We start from the raw sequence: 18,367 nt of genomic DNA, 5'->3' as shown, positions 1-18,367 counted from the left end.
TTGAAATCTGTGTGTAAGCTTTGTGATGGACGTGGCCCTGGCACAAGGAACTTGAGACATTCTGAGGACTGCGTCTTGCTTTTCTCCCTCTAGCACATTAAGGAAATGAACCCCACCAGTGCACTGCTGTATCAGTAGGAAAGGGCTCAAGTCTCATTTCTGAAGCAACATAAAAGAATGGGTAATATCGTCACTGTTCTTGTGGAAGGCATGAAGTTCCAAGGTTGCAATATTTTTTGGGTGTTTGAGTCTATTTGTAGGATGATAAGATGGTTTTCACTAAGCATGAAAGCCATTTTAACTTTCAATGCAAACTTTCAGGGATGAATGAATTTCAGTATTTTTGTTTTTCTAACAGATATATCTCATGAACACATTTCGCCCTCTTTGGGGTTTCCCTCCTTTTTCTATAAAAGGGAATTTGGCAAAGGGAGAAGCACGGGGACTGACTGCTCAGACAGGCTGATTCACGTACAATACTCCCTGACACGGGGACCTTTAAGGTTTGTTTTTCCTTCTGAAATACAAAAACCTTAAAGCACAGTGAACTTCTTCATCACAAATTTATTCAAAATTGTAATTGCTCAATTAGCAGGCACTGAATTCTGGGTAACTCGCATGGATTCATGGGACCATAGAATAATTGAAATCAGGAGACCCTGACTGTCCCTTTCCTTTTTTAGTCTATCACTGCCCCCTAGGTAATATCATCCATGTATAGCTTTCAGTTGGAAACAGATTTTTGTTGTGTTTCCATCAGTGATTTTCCTACACTTAAAAAAAAATCAAATGCCTATGTAGACCCAAGAGACAATATTCTCTCAAAGTTCCCCAGGTAATTTTACTCTGTGGCCAATGTGGAGAACCTGTCTAGAAAGTGACATGTTATCAAGCATGGAAAAATTATCATTTTGCTTGGTAAATGCTATGATTTGGGGAAAATTAATCTTACATTATAAACTATGGTATGGTTACTTGCTTTTAAGAAATATACTCATGTTTCCCAAATATTACAGATATGGCTTTCTGTTGATACATTCCTATGTATCCTATGTATCCTGTTGCACCTACAGCATTTTGGAAAACTGTGAGAATTGGAGTAAAGTTAATTCACTTCTGAAGATTCAGAAGGAGGCACAGATACCCTCATGAAGGAATGTCTAAGCAGAGGCCACCAAAGTTGAGATCAGATCTCAACCAGACTACCGAAAAAAAGCCCCTTGGGTTGAAATGAAGAATGATATGAAGAAATGAAAGAAGAGATGACTTTTTATGTGCCATGAGTCAATCATTTCTTTAGGGATGCAAGAATAGATCCATTTGCAGGGGAGGGGTTGATTTCCCAATGAGAACAAAGGATTAACTTCATCCTGGGTCATGAGGAACTGGAAATTTCCTTCATTATCTAATTAGGATGACATCTGTCCCCATGTAAATAGAATTAAAATAATATCCTGATACTTTTCAGAAGCTTCTGAAGAAAATAAGCAGTGGATATTTACAAGGTGCCTTGGGAATATGAACTGCTTGCTTCCTTGGTCTAAATGGCATTGCAGAAGCAGTAACAAAGATTGAGCAGTAGTTTCTCAAAGGCACATCCAAGACACCAGAGTAGGATTACCTTCTCCTTTAAGGGGAACAGTAATCCTCTTACATAAGTCAACAGGTCAAAGAATTTCCTGTAGGAGGAGCTCAAGATTCAGTATGGTACACAACATATTGATCTTCTAGAAGTCACACCCAAGTAAGTCATGGTATGAGGAAGTAGAGTTTTCTGTGAAATGAACATGTAGATTCTCTCTCTCTCTCTCTCTCTCTCTCTTTCTGTCTCTCCGCCTCTCTGCCTCCCTCCTCCCCTCTCCCTCTCTTTCTCCCTCTCCCCTCCCTCTCACCCAGTTTACTTTGTTCTAAGATTTTGTTCCTTTCTTTTGGTTTACTTTTCTTTTTCTTTTCTCTATTTTACCTATCCCCTTGGAACTGCTGGGATAAGGAACAATTGCACAGATTCTCCATTCCTCAAGCCCCCAGACTTCAAGGGAGAACCAGAGAAAGGAAACTTAGAATAAGTGACTTCTTCAAAATGTTTGACATTTCTTTTATTTATTTGAAGGGCAGAGAGAGAGAGATCTTCCATCCACTGGTTTACTCCCCAACTTGCTGCAACAGCCAGGTTGCCTTGCTGTAGGCTGTAATGAGAAATTTCTTTTCCTTGGATTCATCTTTTGAAGCACATCCCAGTCAAGGTGAAGCTTGACCCTGGGCAAAGGAGCAGGAGTCCTGTGTCTTGCTTCTCTTGGAGGATCCTCAGTTGGGTGCATAGAGAGCCCTTAAGGCTCTTGTTTTATCCAGTCCAGTTCACTGTTTTGGGAACAAGATAGCCATCATAGGAAACTAGAGAAGTAATGGGATCAGGTCCCAGCTAAACCAATTGTATAGTTCCTACATAAAATCACAATTTCTGCAGTGATTGTTGAAAATTCAGAGATTAGGATCCTGGCCACTTTTGTTTCTCTTCTTCTTCTTCTTCTTTTTTTTTTTTTTTTTTTTACTTTTTTACATTTTTTTTGTGAGGATACTTTATTTATTTTTTTTAACTTTTATTTAATGAATATAAATTTCCAAAGTACAGCTTATGGATTACAATGTTTCTCTTCTTAGGACATACAACAACTCACAATCAGTGCTGTGACTTCTCCTTTCACCACTACTTCCTTGTCTCTTGTCTGCTAATACAGAGACTTTTTTAGGACATACAAATAATTTTATTGAAATTGAACAAATAACACTACAGTCTTCCTTTGCCAGGTGCCACCCTCCCTATGTCATTTCCCATACTCTAGAAGCACAGAGCTTGCACAAAAAGGGAAGAAGGAGGAGGAAAAGGAGGAGGAGGAAAGAAGGAGGAGGAAGAGGAGGAGAAGGAGGAGAAAAGAAGAATGAGGAGGAGGAGAAAAGGAGAAGGAAGAAAAGAAGGAGGAGGAGGAAGAAAGAAAGAAGTAGTAGTCATGACCAGCATTGTGTCATAGTGGTTAAAGTCATTGCCTGCAGCACCAATATCCCATAGGGGTGTTGGTTTAAGTCCCAGCTATTCAAGTTACAATCCATCTAGCTGCTAATGGCCTGGGAAAGCAATGGAAGATGGCCCAAGTGCTTAGGGCCCTGCAACCATATGCAAGACAAGGAAGAAACTCTAGGCTCCTGGTTTCAGCCTGCTCCAGCTTGGGGTATTGCAGCAGTTTGGAGAGTTTGGAGAAGTGAAGCAATGTATGGAAGTGCTCTCTCTCTCTCTCTCTCTCTCTCTCTCTCTCTCTCCTCCCCTTCCCTCCCTCTTTCCCTCCTTCTGTAACTCTGCCTTTTAAATAAATAAGTAAATCTTTTTTAAAAAGCCATCTCTGTAGAAACCATACTATGCCACAACATTATTCTGGACTAGACAATTTACAAACCTTCACATTCTAAATATTCCTCATGTTTTTTCCCTTTCTTTTTCTCCCTACCAAAGGGCTGCAATGCTTTCCTTTGCTTATGCTGAAGAAGTAAGGACACACAGAGGAAAGGGTGATGGGTTACTCACAGGTCTCATACCAGGTACCAGCCCCAGGGATTTGTCCCCTACCACAGGATGGTGAACACCCTGGGAGGGTGGTGGTGGTGGTGGTGCAAGGCAACAGGGAGTGGGCAACTCCCCATAGACACAAGTGCCCACAGCCCCTGCTGACCCTGGCCTTGCAATCTCATTTGGAACCATTCAGTTTACAGAGTCTCATGCATTATATTACTTTGGTTATTACATCAAGCAAATGTTATAACTGATCTTTCTACTGGCTGTGGTCAGCCTACCTTTACTGAGCACTGGTTTAAGCCCTATATTTTTACCCAGAATTCCTAAAGAATACCTGTAATTGTTAGTAGAATGTAAGATTTTCCATATCCTCCCTTATCTTCTTTACAAGGATATTGAAACTGTACACATAATCCGACATTAGTTCAGGAAAAGAATGAATCACAAATTAAGAACAAAAGTTCAGAGAGTCACTGACCACTAATTTCTAAAATTCAAAACCATGCTATTAATCTTATTTTAAAAAATTAATTTTATTTTCCTAAATTACGCATTAAAAACAGATAAAGCGATGGTTTGTTATTTTGTTTGCACCTTTCTTTTAACAAATACCATGTAATTTATTTAATTTGTCATTATCCACTTCTGAGTAGAATACGGAAGATATTTCTCATAGTGTAGTGGGCTAAATCACAAATGAGTAGGAACATTAGCAAATGAGAACATTGCAGCTATTTTACCATAACGTGATTCTATTTTCCTCTCCAAATGTTTATTTTGTAACCCCACACTTTGAGAAAAGGGCACAGTGGCCATTTAGATAAGTTTGGCAATCCGAACTTCCATTTATATATGTGCAGGGTGAAGACAAAATCACCCAAGACCAAAAATAAAGGGTAAATAGGAGATACAGTTCTCCATCAGGCCCCACTGGAAAAATTATAATTTTCAAAGGCATTCCAACTTCAGGAATTCAAGTGGCAAGAACTGTGAAAAATCTGAGATTTTTCATCTTGCAAAGTGACTAGTAAATCAACTACAGTTTCATAGAATTGGCAGAAGAAATGAGATCCCTGGGTCAGAGAAAAAGGACTTTATAACTCACAACACAACAAGTAGCATAAGCTTTATGCTTATGTCAGTTCCCTATCCTCACATAATATGGAGGTGAAGTGCAACCATCAAGATGAATCCTCTTAAATGCAGTGGGTTTGCATCACACACAGTGAAGGAATCCTGAGTTTAGAAGTCCTGATTCTTTTAAAGCACACTGACAGCAAAAACGACCTTGGACTTTGCCCTAGAATAACAGGTTATCTTTGTTAGAATAGAAAGTGAACAAATCTACTCTTTTCTCCCTAGGGAAATACTATCCCTATTTTCCAAGCCTATTCTCTATTAGAACATCCTCAGAAAGATAATTCTTATCAAATGTCTGACATTGCCTCTGCTAACGGGACATGCAGAGGATTCCATGTACAATTGCCTTCCACATGAATGCTATTATGAAGCAGCCCACCAAAGTTTGTCCAAGTTCACATATTAATGAGTGAGAACACTTACTTGTTTATTCTCTAACAATCCATCTCCTCCCAAGCAAAATATGAAGTCCTAGAAGGAAGAGATGGTTTGATTTATCTTCATCTCTCCAAGGAACAGCCTAGAAGTCTGTATTCAATAAGTGCATGATAGTTATTTAACAAACAAGCAAATGATTTGAGCCACAGAGCAAAATTTACTTTATGATCTATCTACAGATGTAAAACTCACCACATTAGGGAGAAATTAATTTTAATATTCGTGTATTATTATATTCAGGAATAAACTGATCCTTAGTACATATGAGTACCCGTGGGTACCAAAACCTCCAGACAAAAGTTTTCATTAAATTTTGCTTAAAAGCTATTTTATGATTATATCTTAGAATAGGGAGCATTTGCCAGGCAAAATGGTTAATTAGTGTTCTATTAAAGTAGCTGAAATTGTTCCTTGGCCTAGGTCTCATCTTGGTGTTTATAGAATTCTCTTAATGGCAGGTAGTTAAGTTGAGAATGTCTCATATGGTTTTGTGTACCTACTGAAAGCGATTACTTAGAAATACTCAATTAGTCCCTAGGAGAAGAAAATTTTCACATCTAGTCCTCAATTTTTAACCCTTGCCTCCCAATACATTGTTAGTCTTCTTAGATTGAGTTTCCATTCTTGTGTATCATCTTAAGGATAGATAGAGGATCAGGATCATGATTACATATGTATATATACATATACTTATAATGTTAGAGAAGATGACATTATAATATCGTGAAAGATTTTAAAATAGTCTTCTAGTTTTAAGTAGGACAGAAAAGTGATGCTGGAACTCCAAGGCAGAAGCTGAGAATGGCTGCCACGGTTTCGCTTGGCTCAGGGAGTAATCAGGAAGCCTGAGACTCCTGACCAGTTATGGCTCCCAGGATGGATCCCCACATAAGCCCAGCATGTGTTTATAACGTGTTTAGTGGGCTGACATGACACGCCACAGTAACATCTATCCCAGAGTTGTGAAAGGATGCAAACACGACACTGACTTAGAGTAGATCTGTGGTCAAATGTAGCAATGGCCACTTTGCGGGACTTTTCTTGTTATTAAGCAAATTAACGTATGTATGTAAATGGTGGTTGCTACCATGGCTGGGTAGGCATAAGGGCATATTGGTTAGGTTGGTGGTATGACAGAACCAGATAATCGGGATTTTGGTGAAAATATATAGAAGTACTACCAAATTTAAAAAGAAGAATTAATCATATATCCCTCTGCAAACATTGTCATGGTGAAGAAATAACAGTATTAACTATAATATTTGAACTATGCAATTTTCAGATTGTATAGTGGGTAGGTTTCCAAAACTGCAATGAGAATAACTTTCCTAAAATTGAATTTTAGCAAAACTGTATTCCTGAAAGCCTATATCTTGCATTAAGCCATCATATTAAACACAAAGGATCTTTGAGGATTCTTTTTTATGACTTTATTACTTTTAGCCGAAACATTGAGAACACACAGATGAGTGATAACAAGACAATAACTTTAGTCTCTGTGTGTAATTATAATTCTAAATATAAATAGCATTTGTCCCATTGCTGTAAGTGGAAAAACTTGTACAGTACTACGTGATTGCCTTTTAAGTGACATCTCTTCAATGTGTGAAATAAACAGGGCATGGCAGGTCAGAAAGCGATATTTTGACTCATCCAAAATATTTGTTACTTTCATTTCTCTACTTTCCAGAATTTCTCCAAGGATGCAAAGTTTTTTTAGGTGCTTAGCAAAGTGCCTGGTGTATGATGTGTGATTCAAAAATGTTGAACGGAAGAAAGAAATGGCAAGAGAAGAGGGAATAAGGAAGTAAAGGAAGAAGAAAGGAAGGAAGAAAAAGAGAGGGGGAAAAGAGAAGGATGGAAGAAAGAATAGGAGCAGAGAGGAAGAGAGGGGGAAGAAGAAAGAAAGAAGAAGAAAGAAGCAGAGAGATAGAGAAGGGGTCTGGTGTGGTGGCACAGAGGTTAAGCTGCCCCCTTGTATGCTGGCATTCCATATCAGAGTAATGCTTGGAGTCCCAGGTATTCTGCTTCTGATCCAGGTCCCTGCTAATGTGCCCTGGAAAGCAGCCAAGGATGACTCAAGTTCTTTGATCCCTGCCACCCATGTGGGAGACCAGGATGATGTTCCCGACTCCTGGCTTCTTCCTGGCCTAGACCTGGCCATTGAGGAGTGGATGGAAGATTTCTCTCTCTTTCTCTCAAAGTCTCTCTCTCTCCCTTCCTGTCATTCTGCAATTTAAATTTAAAAAAAAAATTAAAGAAAGGAGGGAGAGAGGAGGAAAGGAAAGAAAAAAGAAAGGAAGGAAAGAAGAAAGGATGGAAGGAAGGAAGGCAAGTAGGAAGGAAGGAAGAAAAGAAGGAAGCAGAGGTTTGAGGGAAAAGGAAGAAGACAGCAGAAAGAAGGGAGAGAGGGAAGAAGAAAATTCCTATCATGTGAAACACTAAAGAAATGCGATCTGAAGTTATCAATCACCAATGCTAGTTTAAACTCAAGTATAAACTGACATGGCCTAACAGGACTTTTTCCATTGTGGTCCACCCAACTAATCTCCTAGAATCAAAGTGAGACATTCAGACATGTTCTTTTGGGGGTTAGCAGTTTGACACATCTCTATCTGTGAATGCAGTGAGCACTTCTCACACTCATTCCATTCCTGAGCCTCAAGCAATGCCTCTGTCCACCACTATTCACTTCCTACTGCCCACCTCTCACCTCATGCTGGGTCTCACCCAGTACCTGAAACCTCAACTTGTCTCTGAACCTCAGATAAATATTGAGTGAGATGGTTGATAGATACTAGAAGGCAAATTGACCCCATTGCTTAGTAGTTTAAATTTTTTAATGTTTCTTTAAATAATAATAATAGTAATAATAATAAACCTTTATCAACTGCACTGACATCTAACCCTCCCCTTTTAAAATGTCAGCATTAAACAGGCTATTCCAGTTGTCAAGAGGGGCTCTTTATTTCTGCTGGATTGTTTTCATCATCAGTGCCCAACAAAGACAACTAATTTAATCCTATACCCTGGTTTAAGGAGGCTCCAGTAATTTTTAATCAACTTCTTGATCAGCAACTCTAGACTAGTGCCAATTTCATTAGGCCTTTGACTCAGAAGGTATCATCCACATTAACCTATTCAAGCCCTTGAGGGTCCTTTGGTTTGGGGATTTTCTTTATCATGGAATAAAGTGTACTCTATTCCCTGTTATGGGCTCTTAGTCCATCCAAACACAGCTTCAAATCAAGTCTTGAAAATAAAACATTGGCTCTGCTATAGAAGCCCTGCTCAGATACCTAACTGATGAGCTACAGACTGTCCCCACCCCTACATCTCTCAACCCTTCTCTCCTCTTGGCCCATTTGTCAGCTGTGTTATTGTGTCCTGTCTGCCATAATTTCCAGATTACCCAATCTTTCTTTTACCACTCAGTGTAGTACCAGCCATCAGCTCTCTGTTAATCTCCTCCTGATGCGTGGTGACATGTCCTGCTCTTATCTTTTCAGGTTCTTTGATCTCCTTTTTAGCCCTACTCCTATACCTAACAGAATAATCCTAGAACCCTTGGTTACCTCTTTTCCTACTGACTTGGGCCTCCTAATTTCTGAATTGTCATCCCGTTGAAATCTTCCTGATACTTTCCAGAACTTTTCCAGTTAGTCATTGTTTTCTCTCCCCTTAGTTTATCCGTCATCTTTTACTTCCATTTTAGCTTTCATTTTTTAACAAAATATTCAGATTTCCTGTTACATGCAGGATCCTATCTGGACCAATTATATCAACAGCAGATTCCGAAGCATCATTGACTCATATGTAAACTTATCATTTCCTGGTATATGTTCATTTTGTGAGTATATGATACAAATCACAGGAGGAAAGCTCTTGTTACAATTAAAACAAATATTCTGTTTCCCTGGAGCACAGCTCTGTTAATGTGGCAAGTATGTCACCAATGTGTGGAGTTAACACTGTTTATGAAGATTTCCTTCGCACGGCTGGAGAAATGGGCAGCTTTGGAGAGGAGGAAGAGGAAAATTCAGCCCAAAATGACTGACACAAACCCACACATTCCTTCAGAATATCTGTAGCTCAGTAGTAAAATATAACCCTGATCAAACTTCAAAGGTCAAAGCAATTAGGAAAATAATTGACATCATACTGTCATTTCATTACAAACTACCCAAATCCGTCATTGCTAGATTGCTTTTCGAATTCCAGTCATCCAAGCCCCATGAGCATAGTGGAGGACAATTTTTAATAAAAGGTTAAAGAGGAAAGGAAGGAGAGAAAGCAATCTGAGCAAGAGAAAACACAAGATGTAGAAGCATGAAAATCTGGTCATGCAGTTTGTTCCGACAGATCTTTATGTTGGATTGTGCTGTGCTGACTTGTATGATAAATTTAGTTTATGATCACCTCGAGTTAAGAGATTTTCATTCTCTCTTAAAGAGAGCAGCTAAGCTAATTACTTTTGCACTTCAAGGAAAGGAATGTTTAAGTCAAATCTCCCCGTCCAAATAACTCTGAAATCCAAAAAAAAGAAGGTATAAAAAATAAAAAAACCCACTTCACCAAAACGATAATTTGGGTTGTATGAAGGAACAGTTTGTACTTTAGCTGAGTTCAGAAAAGATTCATTTAGAGGGCGAGTATGAAATCGAGTAGCGAACCAGCAACTTAGTTAAATTGCTGGCTGGAGGGCAAGCCTGCTCACTGCAGCTTTTATCCTTTGCAGCCTTGGTCCCCAGCCCCAGCACACCCAGCCGGATGCTTTGTGGAAGTGCTCCACTGCCATCTACAGGAGCTGTCACAGCCAGGCGTGACATCCTGTGTCAGTCCCGCCCCCGCTGCAGCTTGTTTTGTGTGTTGTCTTTACTAGAACACCATAGTTGATGTTTCGTTAAGAGTAATCACTCTGCGGAAAGCCTAGATCCCTGTTTAAGGAACATCAGCAACATGAAGACTAAATAACCTAAAAGGGAACATTTCACTGTGGTAGGAAACCTCTATTTAAACCAAAAAGTGTTCCTTTGAAAATCAATCAATCGGCAAAGCATCTACTATATTGTTTCTCTTCTGTCTATAACAATTATATAAGCAAAAGCATTCATCTAAGAACATAACTTCTTCCTTGACCTTGATAGCTAAAATAGTCTCCATATGAAGAGTTGATTTTACCAATGAATACAGAGAGCCATGTGATTAAAATTTCCTTTTATACAAAACCACTCTTTTACATGTAGTATTTGAAATACAATGAAGGCTCCTATCTCTATGGCACGGACAAACACAAGGGAGTTTATGTAGTTAGTGTCCATGTGATAGTGTGGGTTGATTCTGCAGGTGGCAATTCGCACAGACAGCCACCCTGATTTGTTCTTTAGAATGGCCTCCTGCAAAGGTATTTCCAGTGTTCATTCCTATTGTCCCTCCTCTAGACAGAGCAGGATCAATTTTTCATATGGTGTGGGACAAAAGAAGACAATTCACACGCAAACCTCACTCAGTATCAAATTAAACAGTTAACACCCTTGCTGGTTTAGATGGTATTGCCTCTGCTCTGATAGTAAGTCTGCATGCTTGGTGTGATGACTCAGACAACCGCACACTAAACTAGTCCACACATTCTCTTTTTTCTCCCACAAACAAGTGCTGCAAAGACAATTATTTTAAAACATTACGAACGAGTGCTTAACAGAATGCAGAGAGCTCAGCAAATGTAATTCCTTTCCCTTTCCTTCTTTCTGGCTGAATGACTGCAATAGCCATGCTGACTTATTGAAAATGATATGAAAATCAGAAGGATAATTAGAGCTTGTTTCCACTTGAAGCAACAGCCTGAATTTTTTTCATTGAATTTGCTAAACTTAGAGAAAAATACAGATCTGGCATAACCTCCTCCTGAAATGTCTTGCTCCTACCAAGAGGCTCTGTCTTCTCGGCTGGGGTGGGAAGGTAGAGAGAGGGCACCGTGTCATGCAGGTTTATGGCCTCTGCCTCCTACCATTATTTTTCTTCCCTCTGTTTCATTTTTCTTATTTCTTAAAATTTATTTTATTGTGCTCTCTTGTTTACATCTATGAAAGGCACTGTAAATCCTTTTTAGGATGAAGTGAAAATAAAAACAAATAGGAATATATATTTTGCTCATGCAGTTTATGATGATATCTATCCTTTTCATTGTTAATTTCCCTCTGGAATCCTGAGGATCTGTCCAAATGGAAACCAATTTTAGCAATCATAAGTACAGTCACTTCCCATGAGTGCCCATGTGGGCCTTTGTATGCAGATTGTGTAGCCTACTCACAAGGACTTCAATCGCAGTCCCCTCATTTGGGTATGACTTTCCTGAGGCTGCCATAACCAATGACCACATACTGAGTGACTCAGAACAACAGAAACATATTCCCCCAGTGTTCAGAAGGCCAGAAGTCTAAAAACCAGGTATTCTCCCAAAGGCTCTAGGGCAGGATCCTCCCTTGCCTCTTCTGGCTTCTGAGATTGCCAGTACTCCTTGACATTCCTTAGCCTACAGACAAATCACTCTGATCTCCGCCTCCACCCTCACATGCTCTTCTCCCTTCTGACCCTGCCTTCCTGTGACATCCCTCTCCCACCCATGTCCAAATTTACCCCTTGGAAGGACATCGGTCACTGAAGTAGGGTCCACTCAAAACCAGTATGACTGCATCTTAATTTGATTATGTCTGCAGAGACCCTATTCACACTTCTAAGTAAGGCCACATTGTGAGGTCCCTGGTCCACCTGAATTTGGGGGAAACACTACCCAACTGAAAAACCAGTACCTACCTTGAGAGCTGTTATGATGAATCCAAGGGCCTCTGAGGGGCACATTCTGAGCATGAATTTAGTGTCAGTTTTTATTACTAGCAAATCATACTTCCAGTTAGCATATCCTTGTCCATTGTAATGACTGTTCCATTGGGAATGCAAAGTCGAGTTGTCTTTTTTTGTTTGGTTTTACTTTTTTTTATTTTTAAAATTTATTTGAAAGGCAGAGTTACAGTGAGAGAGGGAAAGACAGAGAGAGAAAGATATCTTCCATCTGCTTGTTCTTTCCCCAAATGGCCACAAGCCAGGACCCAGGAACTCCATCTGGGTCTCCTATAGGAGTGGCAGGACCCAAGCACTTAGACATCTTCTGAAGTTTTCTGGGGAGCATTATTAGGGAGCTAGATTGGAAGTAGAGCCGCTGGAACTCAAACCAGCACTCTGATATGGGATGCCAGCAATATAGGCAGCAGCTTAATCCACCCCACAATGCTGGCCTCCCTGTTTTAATTTTCATATTTTATTTTTCTGAAGAAAACCTTTTTGGTTTATTTTTGGATCTTTTGGTTTCTTTTGAGGTATTTTGATTTGCTTTCTTTTCAAATAAAATAAAATAAAATAATCAAGGTGTTGTGCTTATCAGATGCTTGCCAGAGACTGGAAGCATCTCCTTAGGGACTCAAGAGCTCTTTAAGTTTGGATGACCTGAACTGTCCTTGGAATTCCTTGTCCCCCACCTTCTCAATTGCTTTTCCTTTTGCTCCTGGACACCATACACTCTTTTTATTCCTTTCTGTCCAATAATCCAAAAAGCTCATGAAAGCTGAAAGAGTAAGATCCAGTGAAGTCAACATGAAAAGATATGTTAGCCAGAGATCAGGGCCATAGCAAATAGTTATTAGACTCCAGCAGACTCAGAACAGAACCTTCACTGAGAAATAAAAGGTTATTCCATCCACTGACTTTCTTATTAACTAAGGAGCCATTTTTCTCATCCTCACTCATGCTCTGGAAAACTTTGAATCAGATGAATCCTAGATGCCATCCTCTTCTAGCTTTGTTGTGGTTCAGCAACAATGATAGTTTTTTTTTTTGTTTGTTTGTTTTTTTGTTTTTTTTTTTTTTTGACAGGCAGAGTGGACAGTGAGAGAGAGACAGAGAGAAAGGTCTTCCTTTGCCGTTGGTTCACCCTCCAATGACCGCCGCTGCAGCCGGCGCACCGCGCTGATCCGATGGCAGGAGCCAGGATCCAGGTGCTTTTCCTGGTCTCCCATGGGGTGCAGGGCCCAAGCACCTGGGCCATCCTCCACTGCACTCCCTGGCCATAGCAGAGAGCTGGCCTGGAAGAGGGGCAACCGGGACAGAATCCGGCGCCCTGACCGGGACTAGAACCCGGTGTGCCGGCGCCGCAAGGTGGAGGATTAGCCTATTGAGCCACGGCGCCGGCCAACAATGATAGTTTTAAAATATTTTATATCACATCTTTCCCACCATTAGGTGTTTACTTGGTTCACTTGGCCAGGATGGATTCTTTCTACATTCAAGACACAGCCCTCTCTGTCCAGTCTCACATCCTGGAAACCATTCTAGGATGTGTTGATGGTACATGTGTGCTGGTGCATGCTACCGGTGCATCCACAGGGTGCACAGCCATTGCAGAGGATTTCGGTAAACAAGGTCTGTCTCCAATACAGGCTGTTCTCAGAGTCAAGGGCATACATGTGGCAGTAAAAACTGAAACATTCTTCTTTTGGGGGATAACTTTGGAGCCAAAAGATGATGTTTCACCATCTGCATGGCAGTGGATGAGTCATTTAAAGCTAACACAAATGTAATTTAAGTCAGAACCAGGAAAAAGCAGTATAATACTGGGGTTTATAATTCATAAGTGGTAAAACTAGAGATCTGTTCAGAGGAGGAGCCATCTTTCATCCTATGAGACATGACTGTTGTCTTAGCAGAGGGTGGCACTCACTTTAGCACCTTATAAGTAAGCCAAAGTGAATAGACCTCCTGGCTCTGGCTGATGAGACCAGGACAGTATTAAATTACTTCACCTTATTTCTTTTAAAATAATTTTGTTATTTATATAAGGCGAACAACTGTCATGTATTTCATATATACAAATTTAGAAGCACAGTCTACTTCACACCCTACCCTCCCTCACACCCATGCTCCCACCCTCCTTGCTCCTTCTTTTTTTTATTCTTTCTTTTAATTTTTAAAATGACATGCTTGGAGCTTATTTTATAACCAAAAGCTTAACCCACCACTAAGTAAAGAAGCCAACAAGTAGTGACAAGAAGAAAATACCATTCCTCATCAGTACAGACAAGGGCTATAAACAATAATCAAATTTCAAAATGTCAATTTTGCTCATATACATTACATTTTTGTGCTCTATTAATTACTACAAATCAAGGATAACATATAATGTTTGTCTTTAGGGATTGTATTAAAAGCTTCTGGCTCAGTTTCTTGCACCTGCACAGATTCTCATGGTCACTGGAAGTTACTAGGAAGTATAGAATGTTCTAGGTGCTGGTGGGGAGAAAGACAGCTGGCAATAAGGAAACATTTCCATGGAATCATCTGGTAAATTGCTTTTAAAGGTCTTTAAGAATGCTTGATTGCCAAGACTCTAGTAATTAACTATGAATTATTTTCTCATTTAGTCATTCACCTAGGTTTGAATTCAAAATTTTGTCTTTACATTAAAAACAGAAATATCCTCAAAATCATGTATTCTGCAAACCCCACAGAAGCTGAATATGCCCTAGTCTCTCATTCAAAATCTCTCATTCAAAGTTCACACCTTCCTTTCTGGAATCAACACTGAGTTAGGAGAGGCAGCCAACGAGGGTTGGAGGGTAGGGCAGGGCAGTGGTCTTTCTCTGACTGTTGAGATCAGTAGAGTCTCTCAGGTCAGGACTTGGAATATCTGACTATACCATATTTAAAAATACTAAGTGTAAAAGGGGCAGTATCTGGAGAAAGGACGTTCATGTAAAGCACTCTACTTTCAATAACTTAAAAGTTTCAGGATGATGCAAAAGAAAGAGGATGAAGACTAAAGTGATCCTCTCAGAACAAGGATATGGACTAGGTGGTCAAAACAGTTAGCAAACCCATCCTGTTAGAGTCTTGGTGGCTATGACTTTGGTTTATTCATCTTTCTATACCCTACAAGACTGTATAAGACTAGTTATGATGTTCTACATACAGCAGAACCTTTGTAGACATTTGTTGAATGAATAAATGAAGTATAATAGGTTAAGTTGAACTATAATAGAGACCAAGGATTAGTCCAGAGTCAACTGGAGAGATTTTTTTCCCTTTAATATATAAAGATAATTGAAAATGAATCTTGGCCGGCGCCGCGGCTCACTAGGCTAATCCTTCACCTAGCGGCGCCGGCACACCGGGTTCTAGTCCTGGTCGGAGCGCCGGATTCTGTCCCGGTTGCCCCTCTTCCAGGCCAGCTCTCTGCTGTGGCCAGGGAGTGCAGTGGAGGATGGCCCCAAGTGCTTGGGCCCTGCACCCCATGGGAGACCAGGAGAAGCACCTGGCTCCTGCCTTCGGATCAGTGTGGTGCGTCTGCCGCAGCGCGCCGGCTGAGGCGGCCATTGGCGGGTGAACCAACGGCAAAGGAAGACCTTTCTCTCAGTCTCTCTCTCTCACTGTCCACTCTGCCTGTCAAAAAAAGAAGAAAGAAAGAAAGAAAGAAAGAAAGAAAGAAAGAAAGAAAGAAAGAAAGAAAGAAAGAAAGGGAGAAAGAGAGAGAGAGAGAGAGAGAAAGAGAGAAAGAGAGAGAGAAAGAGAGAAAGAGAGAGAGAGAAAGAAAGAGAGAAAGAGAGAAAGAGAGAAAGAGAGAGAGAGAAAGAGAGAAAGAGAGAAAGAGAGAAAGAGAGAGAGAGAGAGAGAAAGAAAGAAAGAAAGAAAGAAAGAAAGAAAGAAAGAAAGAAAGAAAGAAAGAAAGAAAGAAAACGAATCTTGATGTGAATGGAATGGGAGAGGGAGTGGAAGATGGGAGGGGTATGGGTGGAAGGGAAGTTATGGGGGGGGGGAACCATTGTAATCCATAAACTGTACTTTGGAAATTTATATTTACTAAATAAAAGTTTAAAAAATATATGAAACCCCAGCCTACACTAATTCAATCTTAAACCTCTAGGATTAGGATACAGGAATAGATATTTTTCAAAAGTTCTTCAGGTGATACTGATACTAAGCAAGTGAAAAGAACTACTAGATTGAGTGATATGCCAAGACCCTTTCCAAGACCAAGTTTCTGTGGCTACTGAAATATTTACTGGCAGACCCTTTGGATAATATGTTAGTGCCCCTGGGTAAAATTCCTGACTGTAGCCAAGACTTGCTACATAATTCATGAGGCTTAATGCAAATGAAAATATAGGGTACCTTATTAAAAATATATTAAACATTCAAAATTGTTGAGAATGTAAAAATAACAGCAGAGCATGAAATCAAGTTTAAGGTCTTAATAAGCGCAAGGCCTAATATGACTGTGCTGGTCACTACCTATAAAGTCAGCTCTACCAAAAACACCAAGACATGGAAATAACTACCTTGAAATCTCTATTTCCATCACAGCTTCTACTCATTGTTCTTGTACTAACAGGGAAGTGACTCTGGAATATTCTTTCTTGCACCATGAAATTTTAAGAAATAAAAGTTTGTGAAAGTAATATGGCCTAACTTTACATCCAAAGAAGGAATTTCTTTCATGTTTCCTCTGATATGGTAGAAATCAGATGATCATCTAGTGAGCTAAAAAAAGTGACTTAGACTTCCCCATACCTCATTTGTCTCATCTGTAAATGGAGACAGCATGGCCCACTGTATCCTGTTGCTATGAGATTAATGGAAATGCATAACACAGATGTGTTGTTTTTCCATGATCCAGGCTGGTTGCTCTGAGCCAATTTTGAGACCACATTCAGCACTTACTGGTTTCCCAAAAAATGTAGCCAAAGCCACAGTTCATTAATAAAGAAATGTATATTTTGCAGAAATTACATGAGAAATAGGGAAAAAAAGATTTCATACTGTAGACTCATCAGCAGAGATGTCATCAAATCCCCTCTATTTTTCCCTCAGAAATTCTCTGCCATAGCAGCCACTTCATCTATACTATTTTATTTCCTGAATCAATCTCCCTAAACTTTTCAGCCTTCTTCCTTGATATCTTGAAAAGTTGGGCTAGCTTCTCAGTTTGTGAATAGAACTCAGCAAAATAAAATCTTGTTAATCAACTGAACCATGACAATCTACTGCTCCCCCAACATTTCTCATGACCACCTCCAATAAAAGAGGCTTCCAAAAATAAGTAAAAGTTTGGAAGAGTCTCCTGGCAAGAAAACAAGATGGCCTCCGTTTAATTATTTAGATAGGTAGGCTAGCTTCTCAGTTTGTGAATAGAACTCAGCAAAATAAAATCTTGTTAATCAACTGAACCATGACAATCTACTGCTCCCCCAACATTTCTCATGACCACCTCCAATAAAAGAGGCTTCCAAAAATAAGTAAAAGTTTGGAAGAGTCTCCTGGCAAGAAAACAAGATGGCCTCCGTTTAATTATTTAGATAGGTAGGTAGGTAGGTAGATAGCTAGCTTTGGAGAGAGAGAGTTCACAATAAATGGTAATTCCTTTTTTCATACCACTTCCTTCACTGTTTCTGCCTGAATATTTCCAGTAGTGACAGAGTTTCATTTCCTCACAAGGCAAATCTATTTCTCTACAACTCTACTTCTTGGAAAACTCTTTTTTATTTTGGCCCCAAATATACTTCCTATAACTTCTGGCTGAAATATATTGTTCCCCCTGGAATAAATTGGAGCGAATTTCATTATTTCCTAAGATTATGGCTTCTTCCTTCTTGGTTTTCACTCAAGTTCATCCACTTCTCTTCCTAAGACAGACATCCCAAATTCTGGAATATACTGAATACGATTAAACTTCACCTTACACCAATGTAAACAAAATCTCCAAATGCAAACTTTAGTGTAGTGCAAACTGCCAAAGGACCATTTCTTCCTGGTTGTGGCCACAATATTACAATAGTCTCCTCTTCCCTTTGAGAAATAGGTTCCATAACCCCATTGGATGCCTGAAATCATGGATAGTTCTGAACCCAATATATACTGTTTTTCATGCTCTGTAGTCATTTTTTTTTTTTTTTTGCAATTTGAGGTATGACAATAAAACTAGCAAATTTTTCTTCTTTCTTTATAACTTTGCACATGGAAAATGTATTCTTACTATAGATCTTAGCAACCTCAGCATACAATTTTTTTCTTGCTTCATTAAGTTGAGAATGTCCACCTTTTCGCTAAGACTTCCCTGACATATTCAAATATCCAGTATCACTATTCTCACATTTGAGAGTCATTATTAAGTAAAATAAGGGT

This window comes from Oryctolagus cuniculus, chromosome 11 (assembly GCF_964237555.1).
Source record: "Oryctolagus cuniculus chromosome 11, mOryCun1.1, whole genome shotgun sequence".
NCBI lineage: Eukaryota > Metazoa > Chordata > Mammalia > Lagomorpha > Leporidae > Oryctolagus > Oryctolagus cuniculus.
Note: the sequence above shows the minus strand (reverse complement) of the source record.